The sequence below is a fragment of the Taudactylus pleione genome, unplaced genomic scaffold (genome assembly GCF_031769625.1).
Source record: "Taudactylus pleione unplaced genomic scaffold, aTauple2 ptg000042l, whole genome shotgun sequence".
In the NCBI taxonomy this organism is placed as follows: domain Eukaryota; kingdom Metazoa; phylum Chordata; class Amphibia; order Anura; family Myobatrachidae; genus Taudactylus; species Taudactylus pleione.
In genome coordinates, this window is record NW_028284444.1 from 4,663,590 (window position 1) to 4,688,752 (window position 25,163).

Consider the following 25,163-nt stretch of genomic DNA (forward strand, 5'->3'; position numbering starts at 1 on the left):
ATCATGAAATCTTGTGTAAATGTAAGAAATACATAAAAAAAACTTATAAACATGTACATAATAAATAAATAAAAAACTGCATATCTAACAGTATGGAAATGGTTGACTCATGGTGATCTTAGTTGTGAATACCAATGAAAATCAATTCAGGAGTTAGAGAGAGAGAAAATAAGACATTACATCCATACTGTAGGCTATTAAAGAAATAAGTAGTAGCACTAAGGTGTTAATTAGTCAACAAATTTCCCTTATGCACATTTTCTAATGATCCACAATAAACAGCCAGAACATTCAGTCTACTTGATTGGGGGTTTATGCTGAATCTGCAAAGATAGTCCCAGGACCACTGAATCAGTGTCAGGGATCACATTCATAAACATAATTGTTTCACTGACCCATTACTGGTCTCTATAGGTGGAAGACTATCATGTTTGTAGCCCACAAAAAGTGTCCACACCAAGAAAATTTTCAGATTATCCCAGTTTATAATTAGTTTCTACAGTATTCTTTTACTATCTTAGTAATAAGTCTCACAATATTATTTTTCCATTTTACCTTAAATGGACTAATAATATTAGTCTTTTGTCAGTTTGTATGCCCATTACCCTATACATCTTTCAATATTGTATGCACTACTTACAAAGAAGATAGATATTTCCTATTCACGAATGAAGCTGTAGCGAAAAACTGTAAACCTCAGTATTCCTTAAAAACTGACCTGAAATCCCTGGGTGTCTGTGTCTCCAATCCCATGTCATCTCACATATACTGTAAATACAGAAGGACTTTTAAACATTAGTGTGTCCATTGAAAATATCACATTATTGGGCCACATACCAAATTGTGGAATATGAGACAACTGTGTCATCTAAGGCTGCTAAAGCCAAGGCTGCGTTTGCAAGACTGCTTAGCTTTGAAATGCTTAGTTTAAAGTGTAACTCGAATTTTTAAATTGAAGCCGGAGTTATTCCGGAGTTAAACTGGAGGAGAACAGAAGGAGAAATTAACAATTCAACTATTCCTGCTATTAAGGACTGTTTTTATCTACCACCACACTTCCAACATGCCTATGGATTGTGCCTGCACCTGGTTCCCCAGTGCTGCCCGCATCCCTCCTGATCTCCCCATGCAATCTGCTTATCCACTTCAATTATGCCATACCAAATGATGAAGCAAGTTGACCCCTCTAATGGACCTTGGTTGTTGCCCCCAAATCTTGAGCCTTGGTGCAATTTTGATCAACTCATTGTCTTTTCCTCTTAAGTTTAAACTAACCTTTCCATAATTGTTTTATTACTGTCACCCTTGTATCTAGCCCATTTGTGTCACCCCTGTCTGTCTGCCCCCTCCCATTAGAATGTAAGCTCTCACGATCAGGGCCCTCTTCCCTCATGTGCTTCTCCTTCACTTAATTATACTTTAATATACAACAGTACCCACCCTTGGTTGCCGACACCATGCTGCTTATCTCTGTGTTATGCAGCAATGTATTAATCATGTATCTGTCCTGCATTGTTTGTACTGTTAATAACTGTTTTCTTGTGTGCTCATTTGTTTATGTACATTGTAAGGTGCTGCGGAACCCTTTTGGCACCATATAAATAAAGGATAATAATAATAAAGAAAGGATTTGATACTGTAAGACATATGAACAGATAACAACAAAGATAATTGTTTATTGTTATATTTTAATGCAAATAAATTGCCTTACCTGTTTACATAATTGGGTGGAATGAGGGTGGGGGCCACATTGAAAAGCTATATATTTTTAAAGCATTGTAATGTATTATTTAATAAATCATTTTAAACAAGTGAAAGTCATACATAGATACACTTCTTCTGCATTGTTCACAAAAAATGGAAAACTAATTATACTTCTTTAGATATCATTCACTGAAGGCTTATGAAGTGGTTCATGACCGTGTTGGGAAAACTGGCACTCTAGTCAAATAACTTTGATATTAGCATGTCCTAATGCTATCTTTATGAATATAACATTATCCAATATATGAGGAACAGAAAAGGAAGCACTCCACTGAGTAGACATGTATATGCCTATTTAATTGAATCTTACAAACATTAAAACCACTATAGATGCTATTGTTACACAGTCACCAGTCATGTAATTTACTATATTACAGTTTTAATGTTAAAAACACTGGGTGTACAGTATGAGACAAAATTATACAATCGCTTAGACCAAATGTGGCTAATTCAGGGATGGACGCTATTGTGATAACTACTGCGTCTTTGCATGATGCGGCTGTATGAGAATATATAAATGCCACAGGAGGCATCTTGTGCAAACAGATAACTCCTGAAGGGCTTCTCTCATCCACTGCTGCATCCTCAGATGCAGCATCGGAACAATTGCATGAACATCAGACATCCTCAGGTTACTCAGGATGTCTGGGTAAATCACACTGCCGAGGCCAGTGACGGTGCAGCCATGGTCGCAGCCACTGGCTTCGGTGCACCCTGAAAACAGGATCAGCATTCCCACTTTTCAAGAATGCTCACCATTTTCACCTCCAAACACCAGCAACATGTCAATCATGCTAAGGCTTTTGGGGAACTGTGAGCGACATCGCAGAAACATTACTCCACATGAGCTGCTGTGTATGCACAGATCTGCATACATTGAAAATATATGTAAATATTTAATTTACATACATGTCTGAATTAGGCCCAATGGGCTAAAAGCATAGATAAATATACACACTGAAGATATTGACTTGACATGACTTGTCAGGTGCTTTGTTGCCAGTGATAAAAGTGATGAAGGTAACCTAAATTAGTGACTGCCAGAGTTGCAAGCCACTGTTAAGGAGGTGGGGGGTCCACCTCCTAGCTCAAAGCTCACAGTGAATATAGACATATATTAGAAAGCAGATCTAAATTAACAAATATAATATTTTCATATCATATAGCTTGACAGAATGAAATTATATAAACTAAACACTCATACATGTAAAAAATATGCACAATGAAAAATATAATACAATGAAATATAAAATGCATGCATTTCAAGGATACACACCAACAGTTTGTTATGCAGTTATGTAGGACCATTAGCAAAATAAAGTCCGATAGTAAGATATATACCTTGTATGTTGATAAATGGTGCAGTATCTGTAAGACTAATCATTAGATTAAAAGTCTCTTAATATCAAGATAGTGTAGTATAGAATGGATGAAATAAGACCATCTTAATAGTGTCCAGTATTAGCAGATTGTGAATTTACCAAATTAGGTAATGTTTCTAATTGCTGACCGGTGGCTTCCTGATAGTCAAATCCCGGCAAGGTACTAATGACTGGCGTCGGATACCCAACGCCTGTCATTAGACTTATGCTGGGAGCCTGATACCCGGCATACTGAATGAAGGAAAGCCGGGTGCCAGGCGCAGACAGCTGCAGGGAGGAGGAGGGTTTGGTTTTAGGGCTCCCGGAGGGAATTAGGGTTAGACACCACCCTGGGAGGGTTAGGTTTAGGCTAATGGAAGTGGGGTTAGCGTTAGGCACCCCCCCTGGGGGGAGGTTAGGGTTAGGCACCCCCCGGGAGACTTAAGTTTAGGCTGCAGGGATGGGGAGGTTAGTCTTAGGCACTTAGGGGGGATTAGGGTTAGGCACCCCTAAGGGAGGATTAGGGTTAGAGGGGAAACTAGGGTTAGTTATACTTACCTTATTAGCAATTGGGTTCTTCACTCCTGCTGGGCTTATGCTATTGGGATTTGAACCATGCAGCCGGTGGTAATACCTACTGCTCCCATGAACAGCAAAAGCCATGAAAATCTATGCATTATCTGTTTGTTATATGTTAGATTTTTTATTGTGCATAACTGTTAACATATATTAGCGGGAAATAAATATATTTTATTTGCAGTGGTAGAAGCCCATGCATAAGCAAGTGTAGCCAGTCAACATAGTGGCTTGGCTAATCATTAGAGAACACATGGCCTCCTTTTGTAAAAAGCAAATACTGTGCATGCATGATAATGTACTTGTTTGATAATAACAGCACTGTAGCAGTGGTTCTCAACTTCAATCCTTACATTTTCATAACAGATTATGTTTTGAGGATTTTTGTCTGTGGAAGCAGGTGGCACCAGCAAAATATATTAACTCACCTGTGCATGATTAATGAAATCACAAAATATGAACTTGGCACAAAAACTATGGGCCTGATTCAGACCCGTTCGCTATTTGCGGTCGTTCGTTCAAAAACAAGGGGTGGCAATTCAAATGATCCGTTCGCAAATTGCAGTCTGTTCACACCTCTAAGTCTGAACGAGCGAGCAAAACATACACTCGTTTATTTGTTAAAAACGCCCCCTGGCCGCTCGCACCATACGTCATGTCCGCTATTTATTAGATTAATCGAGTACATCGACCAGCGTATGAACTGCTCGCTATTCTTGTGGTTGGTTTTTTCAACCACTATTTTGCGAGCAGTTCTGAGTTAAAAAAAAACAAGTGACGTGGTCAATGACGCTGCTGGATTAATTATGCACTCCCTTAAAACGCCCGTTTTGACCTTTAAGCATGCCTGCGTTCGGATCTCCACTCCCCATTTTCAAGCACCTTCCCCTGTTACCACCCACATACGCCTCATTCTGTCACTCAAAATAACAGGCATTCGCTATTTTGCGAGCACATGAATTTCGGCCACACTGACTGGTTCGCGCATGCGTATAACGATCCGTACGCATGCGCAGATATGCGAACATCGCTCGGAACGAGCGTACTGCTGCTAGCGAGTTTCTCTGAATGAGGACCTATGATTTAATTGTAGTTTAGTGAGTGAATGCAGAGCTACAACGCCATTCCAATCACTTGCAGGAACAGTATTAATCATGTTAAAGCCCACAGGCAACATAAAGAGGGAACAGGGTTGCATCATGACCACCCGCATTGATAGGCAGGATGGAGAACATTGATTTAGTTTCTATAAAGTGAACCAAGCACCTCTGTTCATCAGAGGTCCTGCTTTACCAGGTAACTGATCATCTAATAAATTAACAATATATAACTTGAGTGCAAAGTCTGAACCTGACATATAGAGGAGGGCATGAGCCCTCAGGCAGTGGGGCCCACAAGGGAATTCCTTTGAACCTCTGTGGGTCAGTCGAAGCCTCACTATAAAGTTGCTGTATAAAGCAGGAATGTGACATAGGGGTCTATTCATTATGAGAAAATTAAAATTCTTGATAATTTAGTTTTAAATTTGCCACGTTTTATTTGTTTAAAATATGCAATTCATCATTAACTTCATATAAAAGTATCACTTCCGAAAAAATACTTATTTTGCAAAGACAGCTTTTTTCAATTGAGATAATTTCAACCTGCAGTGCCTCTTACTGAGTAGTTTCCTTATCAATGTATCATGCCCACTCCATCACAGCCTCTGCCCAATGTCCTTTCCCTGCTAGCTGCCCCTATCTAGTGTTTGCTCTCTTTCGTAATCCACTGCCCAGTGCCCACTACCAACCACAGCCCTCTTCCCTGTACTTACAGCAGCTGTCCCAACAGTCCTCTCTCCCCCTGCAACTACTTTCAGCTTTGTCTGGCAGCCCTCTCCCAGGTACTTCCAGCAGCTGTATGTGCAGTCCTCTCACCCCCTGCACCAGGTGTGAGCTCTGTTGGGCAGCCCACTCCCCTCTAGTTCTAGAAGCCATCCCCGCAGCCCTCCCTCCCCCTGCACCCATTGTCAGCTCTGCCATCAGCCCATTCCCCTATAGTTCTAGCAGCCATTCCCACAGCCCACCCTCCCACTGCATAAGCTGTCACCTATGCCAGCAGCCCACTCTCCTGTAGTTCTAGCATCCATCCCTGTAGCCCTCTTGTCCTCCACACCCCCCATTCCTCCCATATTCCCCCCACTCTGCATTCCCATGCACCCCTCTCTCCCTGGTGCCTGTCTCTCTGAAATCACAAGTAACACAAGCTCCCCCCAGCACCCATGCTTGAAAACACAGGAGGGAGCCAGTGACAGCCAAGATCTCTTGAGGTAAGTGGAACAGCTGGAGACTGAAAAGATTCCTCTGCTGCACATGCTGCTGTGTAAATGGCAGCTTGTGAATGGTCAGAATAGCGTATGGTTTCACATACAAGTTCCAAAAAAACAGCATTTTCAGAACTTGATAAATTGCATAATTTCTACAGCCCCATACTAAAGTATGGTTACTGTGGAAATTATCAGGGGATAATTGTAACCAAGAGATACCTGTGATACTGTATATCCTGTTTTACCTGTTTAATGAATAGTCCTGAACCTTAACTTTTACAAAAGTAGGGGGAAATTTTAATTTACTTTAGAATAACTTTACTTTAGAAAAACCCAGTCATCCCTATTTTATACTTTATGTAAAAAATAAATACGCAACTTATTTACCCTCCTGTTGGAAGGAGTGCACTCTTGAACTGCCTTCCTCCAGCACTTAAATAGGAGAGAGTTGTAGGTCACTAGGACCCGCCAGCACTCAGCTAAGAGAGGTCTGACCTCTGACAAATGCTACTGCACATGTGCAGCATCACTATGCTTCTTTACTTCCCAGCATCCATAGAACCAGGAAACTGTCACCTCCAAAGATTCCTGCAGTGACCTGTTTTATGCCTGCAAGTAGACTATACCACAACCATTGTACAGTAGAACACCAGTGCTACTATCTGCCGGTGTCAAAACCTCAATCATGCCCAGTCCACTATAACACCCAGTTACCCAATAACCTGAGCTCATGGATGCCACAGAAAGTGTATTACATCTACTGCTGTTATACCTTTTTAATTTCCTGTGTCACATGCTACCTGTTGTTCTAGCTGATATTTAATAAATCTCTAAACTGGTTAAGCTATACCACATATGGACTGCCTGCTGCCAGCACCAACTATTGCAATATACAACTAATCAAAATTACTCACATGCTGGCCAGTTATATTAAACTGTGGTGTATGATCTGGAGAACTACTGCTGCCAGCAAATTTCACAAGCAAATCATTCTGAAAGTTTACACAATCACCTGCTGTCACCACCATCTCTGCTAATACTCCTTTAGAATATTAAATCTCACAAGCAGGGCCCTCTTCCCTTATGTGCTTCTGCTTCCCTTCTTATACTATAATTTACCCCTAACTCCCCACAATGATACCTAACACTTGGTTGCTGATGCCTTGCTGCTTATTGTATGTTATGATCACTGATGCAGCAATGTTTATAAACCATGTCCTATGCCTGTATTGTTTTGTACTGTTAATAACTGTTTTCTCATATACTTGTTTGTTTATGTACTTAGTAAGGTGCTGCATTACCCCTGTGGTGCCATATAAATAAAGGATAATAATAATAATAATAATAATAATAATAATAATAATAATAATAATAATAATAATAATACCACGAGGAAGGCCCATTGTGGCAGGAACTAGATCCCTAACTGCAAATTTATCAAAATACATTGAAGTATTTCTACATATACATGTTAAGTTAAGGTCCTATACAAGACACTCCAGCCTTTTTATAAACAATTAAAGAGGGTATATGGCAAGATATGCTTTGTAGAACATGTGAAAAAGCAGAAAGGCTCATAAAATACAGAAGATTATGAATAAGTATTGGAAACTATTGCAGTTGAATTTAATATTAAATAAAATATTTCCTGAGAAAATAAAAACTGTGTTTTAAAAAGCTAAACATGTAAAGGATCTTTTGGTACCTAGTATGCAGAAAGCTAGGGGCATTTTAAGAGAGGAGGGGGCCCATGTGCCGCCACCCTTAGGGCCCCTTCCTCTCTGTCAGTGCACTGAGTGCTATAGATTCTGGCTTCAGGACAGAATCTACTACGCATACGTTGGTCTCCGGGAAAATATCGCCAGCGCCTTTTTCCTGGGAGTAATTTCTTTGGTGCATGCACAAGTCATTGGGAAATGGTCACCGCCATTTTCCCAGTAATTTTTTGATGCTCTGCAGCACCGATCTGGCGCTGCAGAGCAGTGCATTGTAATCTGCGGAGAGGTAAGTATTATTAACTATGGGTACAGGGTGTGCAGTGTGGGCCTCCCTGCACCAAGGGGCCCATGTGCACCGCGCACACCTTGCAATCATTATAAAGATGCCTATGCAGAAACCATTAGCACAGAATTGAAATACTCTATATGGCAAATATCTAAAATAATTCTAATAATTCCATATACTTCTGTATAGAAGAACTAATGAATAGTACTAACACATGGGTAATATACCTGTTATGGTTCTGATGTGGCTGTACATATGTATGGGAAAAATGTACCTTGAAAATAAGGATTCAAGAGCATTTGAGAAATATAAAAAACAAAGCTGATAATCTTTCTAGGCACTTTGTCATCTTTCTGATTCAAAGTTACTGACATCTTAGGTAATTTACCATGAACAGTTAGGTGAAAATAGGAGGGGATTTAGATGATAAACTGCAGAGATGTGAAATATAACAGTGAAATACTCTTACATCTTATGACCTAAACAAAAGTTAGAAAACCGCACTTTACTTCTAAATTGTATATTATATATGGTGTCAGTTAGAGATGTGCGCCGACCCCCATGTTATGGTTTTGGTTTTGGATATGGATATCCCCTGGTTTTGGATCTAGATTGGTTTTGCCAAAACCTCACCCTTGTGTTTTGTTTTCGTGTTTTGGTTTTGGATCTGGACTTTTTCTTAAAAAATAAAAAAACAGCTAAAATCACATAAAATGGGCCTTTTTTTGTTCATACAGTATTAATAACCTCAATAACATTTATTTCCACTCATTTCCAGGAAATTTTGACCACCTCATAGCTCACAATATTGATTTATTCATCTAGTTTAGGCCCAAAATTTGCACCAAGATAGCTGACTGACTAAATGAAGCTGCAGCTGTGGGCGGCACAAACACATGGCAGTTCAATTTCAAACACGGCACATCAGGAAACACTTTTATTATTCAAGAGAGGCCTGAGGTATTTGGAGTATGTATGTAGTTGAAGGTAGGGCAGGGACAGGAAGGGTTGATTGGTAGTAAATTTAATTTCATTTTTTGATTCCAAAGAAAATTTATGAGGGAGAAGGGGAGGGGAGGGGAGGAGGCATTTACAAAAAAATGTGATACAGTACATTTACATCAGTCCTTGCCACAGAAGAATCCTTGAGCATGGCTGTTGCTGCTGGGAGTTGATTTTTTTCATCCCAGAAGGGGACCAGGAAGCGTGCTTTCCTAAAATAAATAAACAATTGACTTAAATAATGCTTTGCAAGTCTTCTGTAAACACATTTCCCAACCTGTACATGGACATAAAAAAACATAGTTAGTTAGTGGCCTTCAAACTGCCATTGTTCCCAATGTCCACTTAACCATATGAGATTATGTGAACAAGCGGAACAGAGCAGCAAATGCAACATTTCAGACTTAAGGTTTAAGTCTTACGTTGTGTCTTTCTTGGGAATTCTTTCTTGAGCACCATGCCTGCTTGCTGGGAGTTCAATTTTTTCATCCCAGAAGGGGACCAGGAAGCGTGCTTTCCAAAAATAAATAAACAATTGACTATAATCATTTGCAAATGTTCTGTTTTGTAACAGAATTTCCCAACCTGTACAGGGACATTAAAAAAACAGAGTTAGTTAGTGGCCTTCAAATTGCCATTGTTCCCATTGTCCAGTTCTGAGATATGTGAATGTTAGAATGTAGAAGGCCAAAAATTGGGTGGACCACACTGATTGGTCAACCATGGCAACTGGATTAGTGTCATAAGGAAGAAGAGGCTGCAAACTGGCTGTCATGTTATGAGTTGGCCATATGGGGTATGTTGCTGTTAAGGGATCAGGCTGGTTATAATTGGTGGACACATTATTAATTATAGTTGTTGTTAATTTGGGTTGCCATCTCCTGAAGGTTGTTTACCAACAGACAGAGACTACCTACCTATCAGCTCAGGCATAGACATTTCCTGAGGAACAGAGCTCTGTTCTCTGGAGGGAAGCCAAAAAGGTGGGAGCCCCTGTTCAAACATCCGAAGCTCTTATCTCTCCACATCATCTATTATAGATGAAAAAAATATGTCATCGGGGACATCTAGCTCCTCTTTCTGTACCCTGCTCACCCTTTTTCGGACAGAAAGTCCAGGATGGATGGGTTGGAAGAAGAAGGCCTAGTAACAGATGGGGATGGTCATTATCAAGACCTGATCCCCCCAGTGGGTGTAGTCTGGGAGGTATTGGTTGGCATACAGGCAGCGGAATAACAAAGGCCTCCATGTTATCTGTGCTTACTATTCCATATTTCAGTTTGCAATTCAGGTAGGAATAAAGTCAGCTACAGAACACAGTGACAGAATCACTGGATGTCTTTGTGCATTCAGGCCAAATATGATCCATGAATTCCCAGACAAAATCTGGACATATAAAGCCTTTGCTTGTAATAATCTTTGGTAATTCCTGGCAAAGGTTGGCATTATAGCCAGACACTTTGAAGGCTGTAACTTTGACCTGCTTTATAGAAAACATATGAATGAAACCTTTCCACATTGCAGAACATGATGGAGAAATCCCTTGAAGTTCACCACCTAGAATATCTTTTTTCATGTTCTCTAAGGCCTTTCCTGACTTTTGTTTACATTTTTGAATAGAACAGTTTTAGAATTTAGGATGTTTACTCTATATAGGTTTGTAAATAAATATAGGCTTTAGTTTTTTAGAGCATATAACTTTAAAAGCTGTTAGGATAACATTTCTGCTATGCTTAAGATTAAAAATAAAAACTTTTTGTAACCCAATAACTAAAAAAAAAGTTTGCATTGCAATAGGCATGCAGCCCCTTGACAGACAGCAGCACAGCATCCCTGCTTACCTACGCCATTGACAGTGACAGCCAGGTGTGGCTGACATACACACAATAGAAATTGTTTATTTATTATTTTGGGTATCATCACCTCGACAGACAGGAGCACAGCACCCCTGCGCACCTATGCTGATGACAGTGACAGCCATGTGTGGCTGACACAAACACACAATAAAAATGGTTTATTTTTTATTTTGGGCAGCAGTCCCTTGACAGATAGGAGCACTAAACCCCTGTGCACCTACACCGATGACAGAGACAGCCAGGTGTGGCTGACATGCTGACAAAAAAAGACAATTGATTTTAATTTTTTTTCAGCTCCAGAACTTGGGCCCAGAGCACAGATTGATCATGACTGGAGTTGGGCAGCACTAAGTTGCAAGTTGCATTGCTGGCTGGATACACACACAGAAACAAACAGTTAAAATTAAAGATAAAAAGAGACAATTGATTTTAATTTTTTTCATGCTCCAGAACTTGGGCCCAGAGCACAGATTGATCACGACTGGAGTCGGGCAGCACTAGCTTGCATTGCCGACTTGCTAGATCTTGTGCGGCTAAGCCTAACACGCACACAGACACACAGATAATTATTAGAAAAAAAGACAATTGATTTTATTTTTTTTAAGCCCCAGAACTTGGGCCCATAGCACAGATTGATCATGACTGGAGTCGGGCAGCACTAGCTTGCATTGCCGACTTGCTAGATCTTGTGCGGCTAAGCCTAACACGCACACAGGCACACAGACAATTATTAGAAAAAAAAGACAATTGATTTTAATATTTTTTAAGCCCCAGAACTTGGGCCCAGAGCACAGATTGATCATGACTGGAGTCGGGCAGCACTAGCTTGCAACTTGCATTGCTGGCTTGATCTTGTGCGATACTGCAGTTAAGCCTAACATGCACGCACACACACATAGAAAAATATAAAAGACACTTTGATTTTTTTTTTTGACTATATATTTTTTTTTTTAGTACAGAACTTGGGCCCAGATGGACAGAGAACTTGCCCAGATGTATCCACAGTTCTGCACCAGCCCAGATTGACACAGCAGACATAAAAAACACCAGCCCTGGACACAGCAGACAGCACATACAGCCCAGATGGATCAGCAACAGCCCAGATGGACACAGCAGACAGCACAGTGACAGCACCAAACCAGAATGGATCAGCAGTCACCAGCACCTCTCCCAGCCCTACACTACCCACCCTCCCTGTTCAGTCTCCACAGCTGGAGTGAAATGGTATCCATTGCATGGTCCCTTATGTACTACATTGATCATAGAGACAAAAGCTTGTAAACCGCGAGATTTCAGACTCTATCATTTTGCCTCAGTTTCAAGATCCGCTGGGCCCCTGCAGCAAGCCCAGGCCTGGGTAATTTATACCTGCTCCCCCCACTCTCGTTTCCCCTGAAGTGCATTGCATTCTCTATAAAATAAATAATTATAAAACATATTAAAAAGGAAAAATAAGTGTCACCCTCCCACAAACAAGACAATCACCTCTAGAGTTTCTTTTGAAAAAGTTTGGATGTCAAATTGCATGTGTCCCCCAAAATGATTGCTACCAATACTGGCTGGGAAAACATTTCACTAAAGCCAGGAAACCAACAAAATGGGGTTCCTCTGCTCTAGTATTAACCAGCCCTAGACCATTGAGCACAGGGATGTATTCCCTAGGGGCATCACCCTCATTTGGAAAATCAACCACATGCTCATATATCTAAAGCTAGTCCCACATCCTTAGATGGTATGCAAAGTATGCTGGGATCTGCAATGGGGCCAATGCAAAATGTTAAAAAAAAACACACTGCACCAAATTAAAAATGTTTTTACAGTACTTTTACAGTACTTTTAAGTAAAAACAACTTCACACATACAATTTTTATCCAATTTATTACTCTCCTAAGTCCTAGGGTCTTGGATCCGCAAATGGGCTAAATACCAAATTCTTAAAAGCGATGAATAGCTACTTATGAACAAATATCTAAAGAAGTGCCATAACATTTCTATTTTTTATTGGTGTTTACCCATGAGCTTAGAGTATTACATGAGGACTCCCCACTGGAATACACTGAAGTGACATGCAGCTAGGGTGAAACACCATAATAGCATATTTTACACCATTTGTGTATTATATGCTCTTTGTATATCTGCTGTTATTTTCAGAAATTGTGAAAAATAGAAATTTTACACAATATGCAGTCATGTAGTTGTATATTTTTTATGGATACGATTTGCAGTTATTTTTTCTGTGTTAATTGCACCAATTCTGCATAAGATGTAATTTTCCTGCACTATTCACAAGCACTCGTAAGAAGGCACTTATAATATATGTTTTTTATATTTTTTTATACTTTTTTATCTGAATCCAAAACACTTGAGGGTGGTTTTGCAATACCAAAGCCAAAACACAAAGATGAATACAGATCCAAAACCAAAACCAAAGCACTTGAGGGTGGTTTTGCAAAACCAAAGCCAAAACACAAAGATGAATACAGATCCAAAACCAAAACCAAAGCACTTGAGGGTGGTTTTGCAAAACCAAAACAAAAACTATGAAGATGAATCCAGATCCCAAACCAAAACACTGAGGTCCATGCACATCTCTAGTTATAAAAAACACTTAAAAACTCATAGGTGTTAACTTTCTATGTGTTGTGCACGACACCATTTAGTGGGATGAAATGAAAAATGTGCAACAGTGTCTCCCAAAAAGAAGCATGTATTTTTTATATGAAAAATAATGCTACTGTAAAGCAAAGGTTTGAATTTTCAATTACGAATATGCTTTAATGTATAAAGTACTTTTAATGTTGTTGCCATGAAAACCATGTAAACATGCAATACTTAGAGGCACTTACAATTTACTCATACTGTATGAATAAATGCAAAACATTTAGAGGCAGTGTAACTACAATATCCATGTAATCTGATCATAGCCAATGTTGTGCTAGGTAGTGTGAGTGTTGCCTAAATATTTGTATCCTACATACAGTACATATATTTTTACTATATAATATTATTACATAGGCTAAATTAGATGCTGACCCTTGTATATGTTTGTGCTAGCAATAATGTTAAATAATACAAAAAACAAACTATATAAATAGTCTATTCAGCAGGAAAAAGGAATTATGTAAATACAGGTATGTACACATACATCTATGCCCCATGCACTACAAATTGTGTTACACATAACATGTGAGTGCCATTTAACTCTGTAAAGTTGAGCATCTTTTGTGCAACTTTTTACCTTCAAATGCATCTTATTCGCATAGCAGTGTGAATAGAATGCACAAGCAGCTTCTGCTGATTAAAATTAAATGCAGCATGCCTATGTTCTGTGTGACTGCGATTATATCTGCATGTGAAATGCTATGTTACAGTGTCAGCGACTATGACACTGTAACATAGCGTTTAACATGCCGATACACCCGTAGTTGCAGAATATAAGCATGCCACATATTTTAATCAGCAGAAGCTGCATGAGCATTGTATTTGCACTGCTGTGTGAATAAGATGCATTTGAAGATAAAAGTCTCACAAAAAGACGCTCAGCACTTCCAAGTCACATCATGGCATGGCGCTACTAGAAGGACTGTTTAACATGCAAGGAGGCTAGATGTATGTGGACACATCTGTATATTACTATTTATTTTCTATTTCAATCTTTAGAATAGAAGCTCTGAGTCATTACAAATATAAAAGCTAATGTCTAAATACAGTAAATGAACACAGAATAACCATGCACTACTTGGCCAGTTCCAACATATCAAGAATTTCTGTTCTTTAACATCAAGGGAGACCAATGCACCAACATATTTACTTTATTTATTTCAGCTATGACATTAGACTAACACTATGACAGCCACTGAGGCATATCTACAGGAAGATAATGTAGCTGATACCAGCAGTAATCCTCTGAGATCTAATTATTCATGATTTGCATGAGGATGATGCAAGAACTCAGATATGGCAGGTGCCTCTTGATTTCTGCTTTTCAAGAAGTGTCCCCTTCCTGGTAACAGACATATTTGCTTTCCTAGTCACAGCCTCCATAGGGACATGAGCAGCTGTGCTCTTATAGTAATCAAACTATTAATTCACTTTCCCAGCCTAAAGAATTGATAGAATTGCGGTTTAAATGTAAAAAAATTTCCATTGTTGACTTTGGAGTCTGGCATGTTGTGAAATAATTAGCTTTATGCTGTGATTATTTTGCATAGCTCTTGTTTTCTAATATTGCAAATTAAGACTTTTTTATCTATGACTTCTAATACATCAATATGGTATGTAGGACCTAAAGATTGTACTGAAGTTTTAGGTACCCTACACAAAAAACAATATTTTGTGTGGGTATATATATATATATATATATATATATATATATCTTTATATATATATATCTCCATTGACAAAAAACCTTATGGTTTCACATGTCCCATTAAGGTTGCTTAGACATGATCTGAAAATTCACAAAACCTACTGTATTGGTGCCATGACACCATGGGGTTACCTGCAGAGTCAGCACTCTAACAGAGTGAGATTGCAGTCACTCACAAAATGGTGGATCTGCTAATTCACAGAATTGTGTGCTTATTGGAATACACACATGCATTCTATGCAACTGAGGTCTGAGCAGTTATGTGGCACACACATCCCACTCAGGGCCTGATTCAGAGATGGACGATCTGAAAGAGCGGTCGCTCTGAATCAGGGCTGGTTTTTTTTCAGAGCGGCCTCCTGGCTGCTCGCACAGCTGTGAGTGACCATCCACAGCTATTGCGAGTGGCCAGGATGATGGTCGCGCTGGTCAAGACTATGTGGTAGTGTCTCGTGGCCGCAAGCCCCTGAGAGCTTCTGGCTCTAATAGAGCCGGAAGCTGTCCCACTGACATCACTGGTGATGTCAGTGGGGCCACCCACAAACAGCAGGCATTTGCATGGGAATGCCTCTGTTTGTGAAACCACCCCCCGCCACGCCTAAATAATGGGGCGAGCTGTCGATCAACATCGACAGCCACCAATTTTGTACTGAGCCACGGTGCGAGTACTTTTTGCGCTCGCTCTGGGGCTCGCGCATGTGCAGTGCACACGCTGCACATGCACACTGGGCCACCATCGACCCACTTGCGAGCGCTATGCGCTTGCGAGCGGGTCTGAATCAGGCCCTCAGTGCCCACAATCTTCCCATTCAGTCACCACAAAATTTCACTGTGTTCCAACATCATTCTCCCTCCATACATTCATCTCATTCATTATATACATTCAGCTTCCCAATTGCTAAAACTATCATACTCTGTCTATACATGTACAGTATCTTTGCCTCCATGCTGCTATAACTTCCCCAATCCCTAAAGCTGTGTGTTCTCCCAACTGTGCTAGTCTGCATGCCCTGATCCACCCCAATTTGTCTTTCCCTTGTGCACCACCCTGTCTTCCTGCTTCTGTGCCACTGTGATTCCTTCCATCTGCACCACTTCCTTGCCCCCAGCCACTTCACTCTGTCTTCCCCTTATCTCTGCCACTCTTTATTCCTCCATCTACACCAATCATTCCCTCTACAATCCATTCTGTCTGCACCATCCACATCGCTATGTCTCCTTCCCCCACAGTGGCGTAAGTTCATCCCAGATGCCTGGAGGCAAGTTTTATCCCATCTGTGCAGCTGTATGTTCTGCTCAGAACTCAGTTGATAGACTGCATGTGTGTATTTCAATGAGCACACAATTCTGTGAATTAGCAGCACTACCATTTTGTGAGTGACAGCAATCTCACTACGTGAGAGTGCTTAATCTGCATTTAACCACATGGTGTCACTACATACCATATCTGCATTATGCAAGGAACATGTCCAGTAAGGTGTCAGCCTTAATTATTGTAATTTCATTGCTTTTTGATGTTTGTGTTGCACCAATTCAGTAGGTTTTGTGAATTTTCAGTTCATATCTAAGCAGCCTTAATTTGACATGTGAAACCATAAGTTTTTTTGTCTATGTAATTTCATATTTATTATACCATCAGGATTTTGATGAGCAAACTGGGCCACCTGCAGGGCAGTAGGACAACAAATAGATACACTAACATGGGTGGAAGAGCAGACATTACACAGGAGGTGTTTTAAGGGTGCAGAGGGAAAGATGGGTGGGAGGGCAGGCACCAGGTGTGTGGCACAGTGGCAGCAGTGGGGATGTGGAGCAATGGCAGCAACAGGGATGTGCACAGAAGCATTTGCAGGCAACAGAGGGACTCACTGGTGCTGGGCATGACCTGAGAAAATCAAATCAATAAGACACAGATGCATGGACGTATCAGTGAGATCCATCCATGCATTGTTTTAAAAAATTGATGTGTGATATATTAAAAAAAGACATCCAGCAATGCACAACCAGCATTGATATTTGGAGCCCCAGTGTTGGTTGTGCTAAACACAGGGGACAAATGACGTAGGGGTTCCCTGTATAAAACACAACCAGCACCAGTCTAATCAAAGCCAGTCCTGGTTACCAAAATACAAAGGAAAAATGACATAGGGGTCTCCTATAAAAAATTCCAGAGGGAGGGGGCATGGTGTTTAAGGGGCTACACCTCAAAAGCTATTGGAGGTATGGAGCTGAAATTTGGCATGGGCTGGTAGAATTTGTTTCTCGGTGCTGCATGCCAAATTTCAGGGCAAAAACATAACAAATTAGGACTTGGGAGTAATCTAAATTTCCAACTGTCACTTTTTCTGACACTCAATTAGGACCACTTTTCTGCTATTCTCTATGGTGGATTTTTGGGAAGGCATAACTCAGGGTAGGGGGCAAATTTAGACTTGGAGTTTGTTTTATTAGGTAACTATTGTTCAACGGTAGGTGGGTTTGAGGATTAGGTGATTGAGAAAGTTACAGTTTTTAAACTATTACCTCACAAATCCACAATTATAGAGATAGAAATTTTTAACTTGATGCACAGCCTCAATAGAAACATCTATCAGTACTTACTGTGGATTCACTTGGGTGCACGAAGATGGCAGGTCAGTGCGGGTGGTAGCGGTGCATGGGCTCGGGGGAAGGAAACAGCCATAAGTTATGGCAGGAACCAAGGGGGCAGCAGGTGTAAGCTGTGGCTGGGACCAGGGGGCATTAGTGGCAGCGGTGGTGCAGGCGGAAGGACCAAGGGGAGGTAGCAGAAGAAAGATGCAGGCTCAGATCTAAAAGATCAGTGATACCTGCATCTGTGTATAAATAAACACAGAAGCACAGATGGGATCAGTGAGACCCGTCTATGCTTCTGTGATTAAAAAAAAACCCTGTGTAAAAAAAAAAATGGTGTGTCCCTACCCCCCAAAAAAACAATGAGCACCTGGCTATGGAGACCCAGTACTGGTTGTGCTAAATACAGGGGAAAAATGAGGTAGAGGTCCCCATATTCAATGCAACTAGAACTGGTCTCTTAGCCGGTCCTGTTTCTGGAAGTACTGGGGAAAAAAATGTGTAGAATCCCCAAGTATTTACCAGAATCAGCAACTGGACCCTTTCTAGCAGGGGGGTGATGTCTCAGCCAGGGGAGTCCTTTCACCAGGCCCCCCAGCTGAAGCATCACCCCTGACTGCTAGTCAGCCCAGGCCAGGGATCCCTGGGGAGCTGGGGACCACCCCAATAAAGGGGTCCCCCTCTCCAGGGCACCCCAGGCCTAGGCTGACAGCCTGTGGCTATCTCCAGAATCCCTGGGTGGTGGGTGCCGGGTTGATAATGTAAAGTGGGGTGCATATGAGAATATAAATATTGTCTTTTGCAGTAGTTCTACAGGTCCCAGCAGGCATCCGCACAAACTGGTAATTTGGAGAACCACAAGTACCAGCAGATGGGGCATTAAGGGCCCACTGGTATCTGTACTACCCCTGCAAAAGTAATATTTAAATAAATCAAAGACAGAGTTTGTTTTAATATTTTATTTTTCCACATCTTCACCTGGGGGTGGCAGCCTGTAAACTATTTTTCATGGCTGCTGCTTCTCAAAGGACTTCCACAGAGTCTGCACCTGGACCGCAGTAGCCTTTAAGCTCTTTTCCATGGCCACCGCCATCCAGGGCTTCCACAGCATCTTCTTTCCTCAGCTGGTCTTCTCTCCAGCTCCCCAGCTGATTTACTGAATGGATGGCACCTCGTGCTGGCTGTATATAAGCCAATGGAAGGGGCGGGGTGATTACTTTGTGAGCCGTGATTGTCTCGCGGCGGCTATCTTCGAATTTAAAAAATGGCACTTAGGCGCCATTTTTGAAAAGGGCACGCTCGGTTCTCACCATAAATGGTGAGCACAGCTCATTGGCTGAGAGGTGGAAGGCTCGCCTATCAGCCAATGAGCGCTCTGCTGAAATCCAGGGCGGAGCTGTCATTTGGGTAGTAGTGTCCTTAGAGGTCAATACTAATGTGCGAGGGTCCCAGTATCTCCGGGTTTTTTTTGCCAAGACCCTGGATTGTCTGAAGAGGACAGATCCATGCATAGGAGGAGTTGAGTATGTAAGTTTTATTACTAGTACTCCATTGGATGACCTACTGGAGAAGAGGATGGATTGGCTTCAGGGATACATAGGTGAGTATGTGAGATAGTGTGTTCATGTGTAAGTACATGTTTGTGTGCATGTATGTTTTAATAAAATTGTACTTTTCTATGGTGTGTGTTGTGCATATTTTTTAATACTGTTTTTGCTGTGGAACTACAGGTACCAGCTAACCCATAATGACCCTCATGCTGATACTTGTGGTTCTCCAAGTACCAGCATGCAGGAGAGGCTTGTCTTTCACAGCAAAAGACAATATTTGAATTATTTCATATGCACCACACTTTACATAATCAAACCAGTACCCACTGCCCAGGGGTGCAGGGGATAGCCCTGGGCTATCAGTCAGGGCCTGGGGTGCCCTGGAGAGGGGGACCCCTATATATGGGAGGTCCCCATCTCCCCAGGGATCCCTGACCTGGGCTATTTAGTGGTCAGGGGAGATGCTTCAGCTGGGGGGGCATGGTGAGAGGGCTTCCCTGGCTGTGGCATCACCCCCTTGGTAGAAAGGGTACGGTGCTGGTTTTGGTGAATACAGGAGGAACCTATGCAATTTTTTCCAGAACCAGGACCAGCTCAGAGCCCAGTGCTGCTTGCTCTCAATATGGGGTCCCCTACATCATTTATCCCCCGTATTTTGGCAACTAGGACTCGTTCTGAAAAGCATGGTGCTGGTTGTGCTTAATACAGGGGACTCCTACATTGTTTTTCCCCTGTATTTAGCACAACCAGTACTGGGCCTCCAAAGCCAGGTGCTGTTTGTTGTTTTTTGGTTGGCGGGGCCATGCCATTATTTTTTTTAAACACAGAAGCAGATATCACAGATCTTCCAGATCTGAGCCTGCATTTGTGTGCTGCTACCTCCCCTGGGTCCTAATGCCTGCCGACCACACTGCCACCCACACCGCCGCTGCTAAGGCCCTCTACCATCCTGGATGCAATTAACACCTGCTAGCCCCCATGCCTTTCCCCTGGGTTCCACTGCAGCTAATGCCAGCTTCCTTTCCCTGAGCCCACCACTACTAAAGCCTGCAAACAACAGCTATCTTTGTGCACCTAAGTGAAGCCACAGTGATTACTTCTGCTGGAGGCTCCTACTGCGGCTGCGCAATAAGTTGAAAAGTCCTATCTATTCAATGGCACATTCTTGAGGTAACAGTTTAAAAACTGTAACCATCTAATTTACCTGAACCCAAAAAGCATGAACCCTGGCAAAATAGCTACCTAATAAAACAAACGCCAAGTCTAAATTCACCCCCTACCGTGAGCTATGCCTTCCCAAAAACCCATAGACTATAGCAGAAAAGTGGTCCTACTTGAGAATGGCAGAAAAATGTGACAGTTGCAAATGTAGAGTAATCACAAGTCCTCATTTTTTATGTTTATTCCCAGAAATTTTGCATGCTACATCGAGCAACAATTCTACCCACCCATGCCAAATTTTAGCTTGGCACCTCCAATAGCTTTTGAGGTGTAGCCCCTTAAACACTATGCCCCCCTCCAGAATTATCTATGGGAGAATTGCAGTTTTTTACATGCAGCCTAAATATAAGGGCACAATTGTGCCCTTATAATATATATATATATATATATATATATTGTGACACAGTTAGGTTAGGGGGTCCCTGGGTAGAGGACTCCTTCCTTTCACACACAGCAGCTGGGAAACAATACGCCAGACTGGATGCAAGTACAAGCTGGTTGGCGCCAGTCTTTATTGTACAATGTCAGCAATAACATAAAGAAAACATAAACATAAATCCTAGCCCTGTCGGGGCACTAACTTCACAGGTAGTTCCCTCACTACCAGAACCTGGCAGGGCCTAATGGCCTCACCAGCAACAAAAGCACAGCACAACACTCACAGTTAGGTTTTCAAGTGTCTCTGAGCAAACTCCCTGCCTGTTCTACCAGGTGAGACAATCAGCCCTCAACACACTAGGCTTATATTGGCCACCCTCAGGTGGGCACCCAATCAAGCCTGTTAACAGGCTGCGAGAACCAAAACCTGGAGTGGACGTGGGTGGAGCCCTCCCTCTCCTCTCACCCACAACCCCCAGGTCCCAAACCAGCTTTTCAAAAAGCCGAGACTCAGCCTGCTACACTGCAGACTTTCTCCTGGGGATTTTAAACACATAGGACAGGAATCTGGGATCAATGTCCCTGCCACAGACCACTTTACCAGTGATCCTATCACTATATATATATATATATATATATATATATATCCTCTATGCTGGCACTCTGTCACACAAACATCGAAACTCCACCGGTGCCTGTCCAAGACATCTCATATAGATCCACCAAAAACGGGATGGCACTCAGAGATTGATAAGCAAAACAACATGTATTGTAAAAAAGCCTCCAAAGCAGCGACGTTGCTGCTTTGGAGGCTTTTTTACATTACATGTTATTTTGCTTATCAATTTCTGAGTGCCGTCCCTTTTTTGGTGGATCTATATATACACATATATATATATATATATATATATATATATATACAGCAGGTATTTCATTGAGCAGCATGTGAGGCCCCCTTGGAAAGAATGAAGCGGCACTCCACTTGATGAAAAAAACAGCAAAGTGTATTAGGTAGACATGACACACCTTATAAGTTGACATTTCAAGGCCTCCTCACACCTTGTCTTCAGGACCAGTGTAATGAAATTGAACAAAGATAAAATCTTACCTAAATAGTGTCTGTGATGAATGAGCGTGTGTGTGCACGTTGGACTCACCTGACCAGGAGATGATGCTTCCGTCTAGGGAAACCCGGGCCCGACACTTCTTGATGACATCATGTGTCTCCCATATGTCTCCATGGTAACCCTGATCAACAGCGCCATCCGACTGGGTAGGGGAGAGCAGCTGAAATGAAAGGAAGAATAAGAAATGTAGAGACAAGTGAGCGGTGAATGTAAAAAAGTGAAAAAAACATATGTGACAAATAAAATGAATGTAAGATACATGTAAAAAAAATAACATGTGAATAAAATATGTGAGTAAAGAATGTGTGTGTATTGTTATGTGTATGGTGGCTAGAAAAAATCACTAAATGATATATAATATACATCTAGAACGTAAAAATCTGTGTTAAAATAGATACTCAAAAATATGTATCAAATAAATATCAAAAGGATGACAAAAAAAATGAAAAAATTGAAGAACATATCAAAAAAAACTGAAAAAACTGAAAAAGAAACTTTAAAGCACATTAGAAAAAAACATGCTAACATGAATAATTTCAGGTGAATAAATCACTGTATAATAATCTCCTAACATTAGGATTATAAAAACATATTCCAAGCAATTTTTTCGTTAAGTCCATGAGGCACCAATGTATCCAGTCTGAAAATCCACTTAGATTCACATTGAAAGAGAAGTTTGTTTCTGTCACCTCCGCGAATAGGTGCGGGGATGTGATCAATAATTGTATATTCTAGACTTGACAAAGTATGGTTATGAGCCTTAAAATGTCATGCGACCGGTTGTTCTATATTTTTTCCTTGGAGGGCAGCTCTGATGGCTGACCTGTGTAAGGCCATCCTTTCACAAAAAGTTATCATGGTGTGTCCAACGTAATATAGTTTGCAGGGACATATGATGAGATAAACTGTGATGTACAGGTAAGGGTATGTCGAAATTTGTATTTAAACCCTGTATGAGGGTGTTTGAAATACTGTCCTGCTTCCATAAAACTACAGGTTACACATGAAAGGCATTTATAGCAACCCGGTTTCTTTGTTTGTACTGATGCACAATTGCTTTGTTGTAATCCAGTAATGTCTGTTTTGACAAGTAGGTCCCTAAGATTTTTGCCTCTCTGATAACTCGGCATGAGTCTTTTTTTCTGTAGTCCAGGTAATTCACGATCTCCTGTAATTAAGGGCCAGAATGCTTTTATTGCCCTAGGTACTATCTGGCTAGAGAGGGAATATTCTGTTACAAATGGAATTTTCTCTGTGATATCCTTTTTTTCTATTAGAGGCCAATAGATCTTTTCTTGGTGTGGAGAACTTCTTGTTTATTTTTGTGTAACTCTTTTATATTGTACCCTCTTTCAGCGAATTTAGTTACAACTTCATTGAGTGCTGTATCCAGTTGTTGGCGGTCACTAGTGATTCGAGCCGTTCTAAGCATTTGGGATCTGGGTAATCCTTTCTTTAATGCTGGTGCATGACAGCTACTATGATGGAGCAAAGTGTTCTGATCCGTTTTTTTATGGAAAGTGGCTGTTTTAATTAAATTCCCCTCAATGATCACTGTAACGTCCAGATAGTTAATTTCTTTATAACTAAAATGAGAAGTGAATTTGACTGATCCCTGGGCTGCATTGATTTTATCTATGAGAGTAATGAGGGATTATTCTGAACCTTGCCATAACACAAATAAATCATCTATATACCTTGTATATAGTAAGATGTTATCCGAAATGTTAGCATCAGAAGAGAATAATTGTTGGTCTTGTTCAAACAGTTGACCCCATCGCACAGCCTTGTTGTTGTAGGTAAAATTGCCCATTGTGGATGAAATAATTTTGTCATAATGAGAGATCCAAAAGCTGTAAAAAAAATGGGATATCGAGTTTGTCAAAACAGTTCTTATGTAAGAATGTCCTCATGGCAGCCATACCTTGATTGTGGAGGATGATTGTGTATAGATATTTCACATCCAAGTTGCACAATATAGTATTGGCAGGGACTACTGATATCTGATTTAATTTATTAAGAAACTGCATTGTATCTTTCAAAAACGTAGGTTGTATGGTAATGTATGGTTGAATAAGGTAATCTAAGAATTGTGCAATTGGTTGAAATAATGAATCTTGGGCTGACATTATTTGCCTACCCGGAGGGTTCTGACTATCTTTATGCAGTTTGGGTACTATATAAAGCACTGGTATTTTAGGAAACGGTTGTAATAAGGCTTCATATTCTTTTTTCATCAATTGACCATTATTTACAGCTATTGTTAATATATCATCCAAATTTTTTTTATAATTTAAAGTCGGGTCATTCGGCAGTTTACAATATGTTGCAGCATCTGCCAATTGTTTAACAATTTCAAGGATGTATTTATCAAGGTCCTGCAAGACAATTTATCCCCCTTTTCCGCAGCCTAAATATAAGGGCACAACTGTGCCCTTATAATATATATATATATATGTGTCCTCTATGCTGGCACTCTGTCACACAAACATCAAAACTCCTCCGGTGCCTGTCCAAAACATCTCATATAGATCCACCAAAAACAGGACGGCACTCAGAGATTGATAAGCAAAACAACATGTATTGTAAAAATGCCTCCAAAGCAGCGACGTCGCTGCTTTGGAGGCTTTTTTACAATACATGTTATTTTGCTTCTCAATCTCTGAGTGCCATGTCATTTTTGGTGGATATATATATATATATATATATATATATATATATATAGTAACAAGGGGGTGTAGAGATGAAGATTCAGACAGGTGGTAATTCAGTAAAGCAGTGTCTTTCAATGGCAGCAGACACTGCACTTTAGCATGAGTATAGGCTTGGACACACTCAGATACATAAAAGAAAATAAATGAATAAACACAAGAGTCCCAGCACACCTTATGCTTATTAGTCAGCAGTGGCTTGCAGCCACAAATGCCATGCTGTGCCACCATAGCCCTTGGTCCCTGGCACTACAACAATAAGGCCTACTAGCTGGATGCTAGACTGCATCTGGGCCCAGAACAGTGGGTTTGCAAGAGTTTTAAACTCTTTCTGTTCTGCTGTTCAG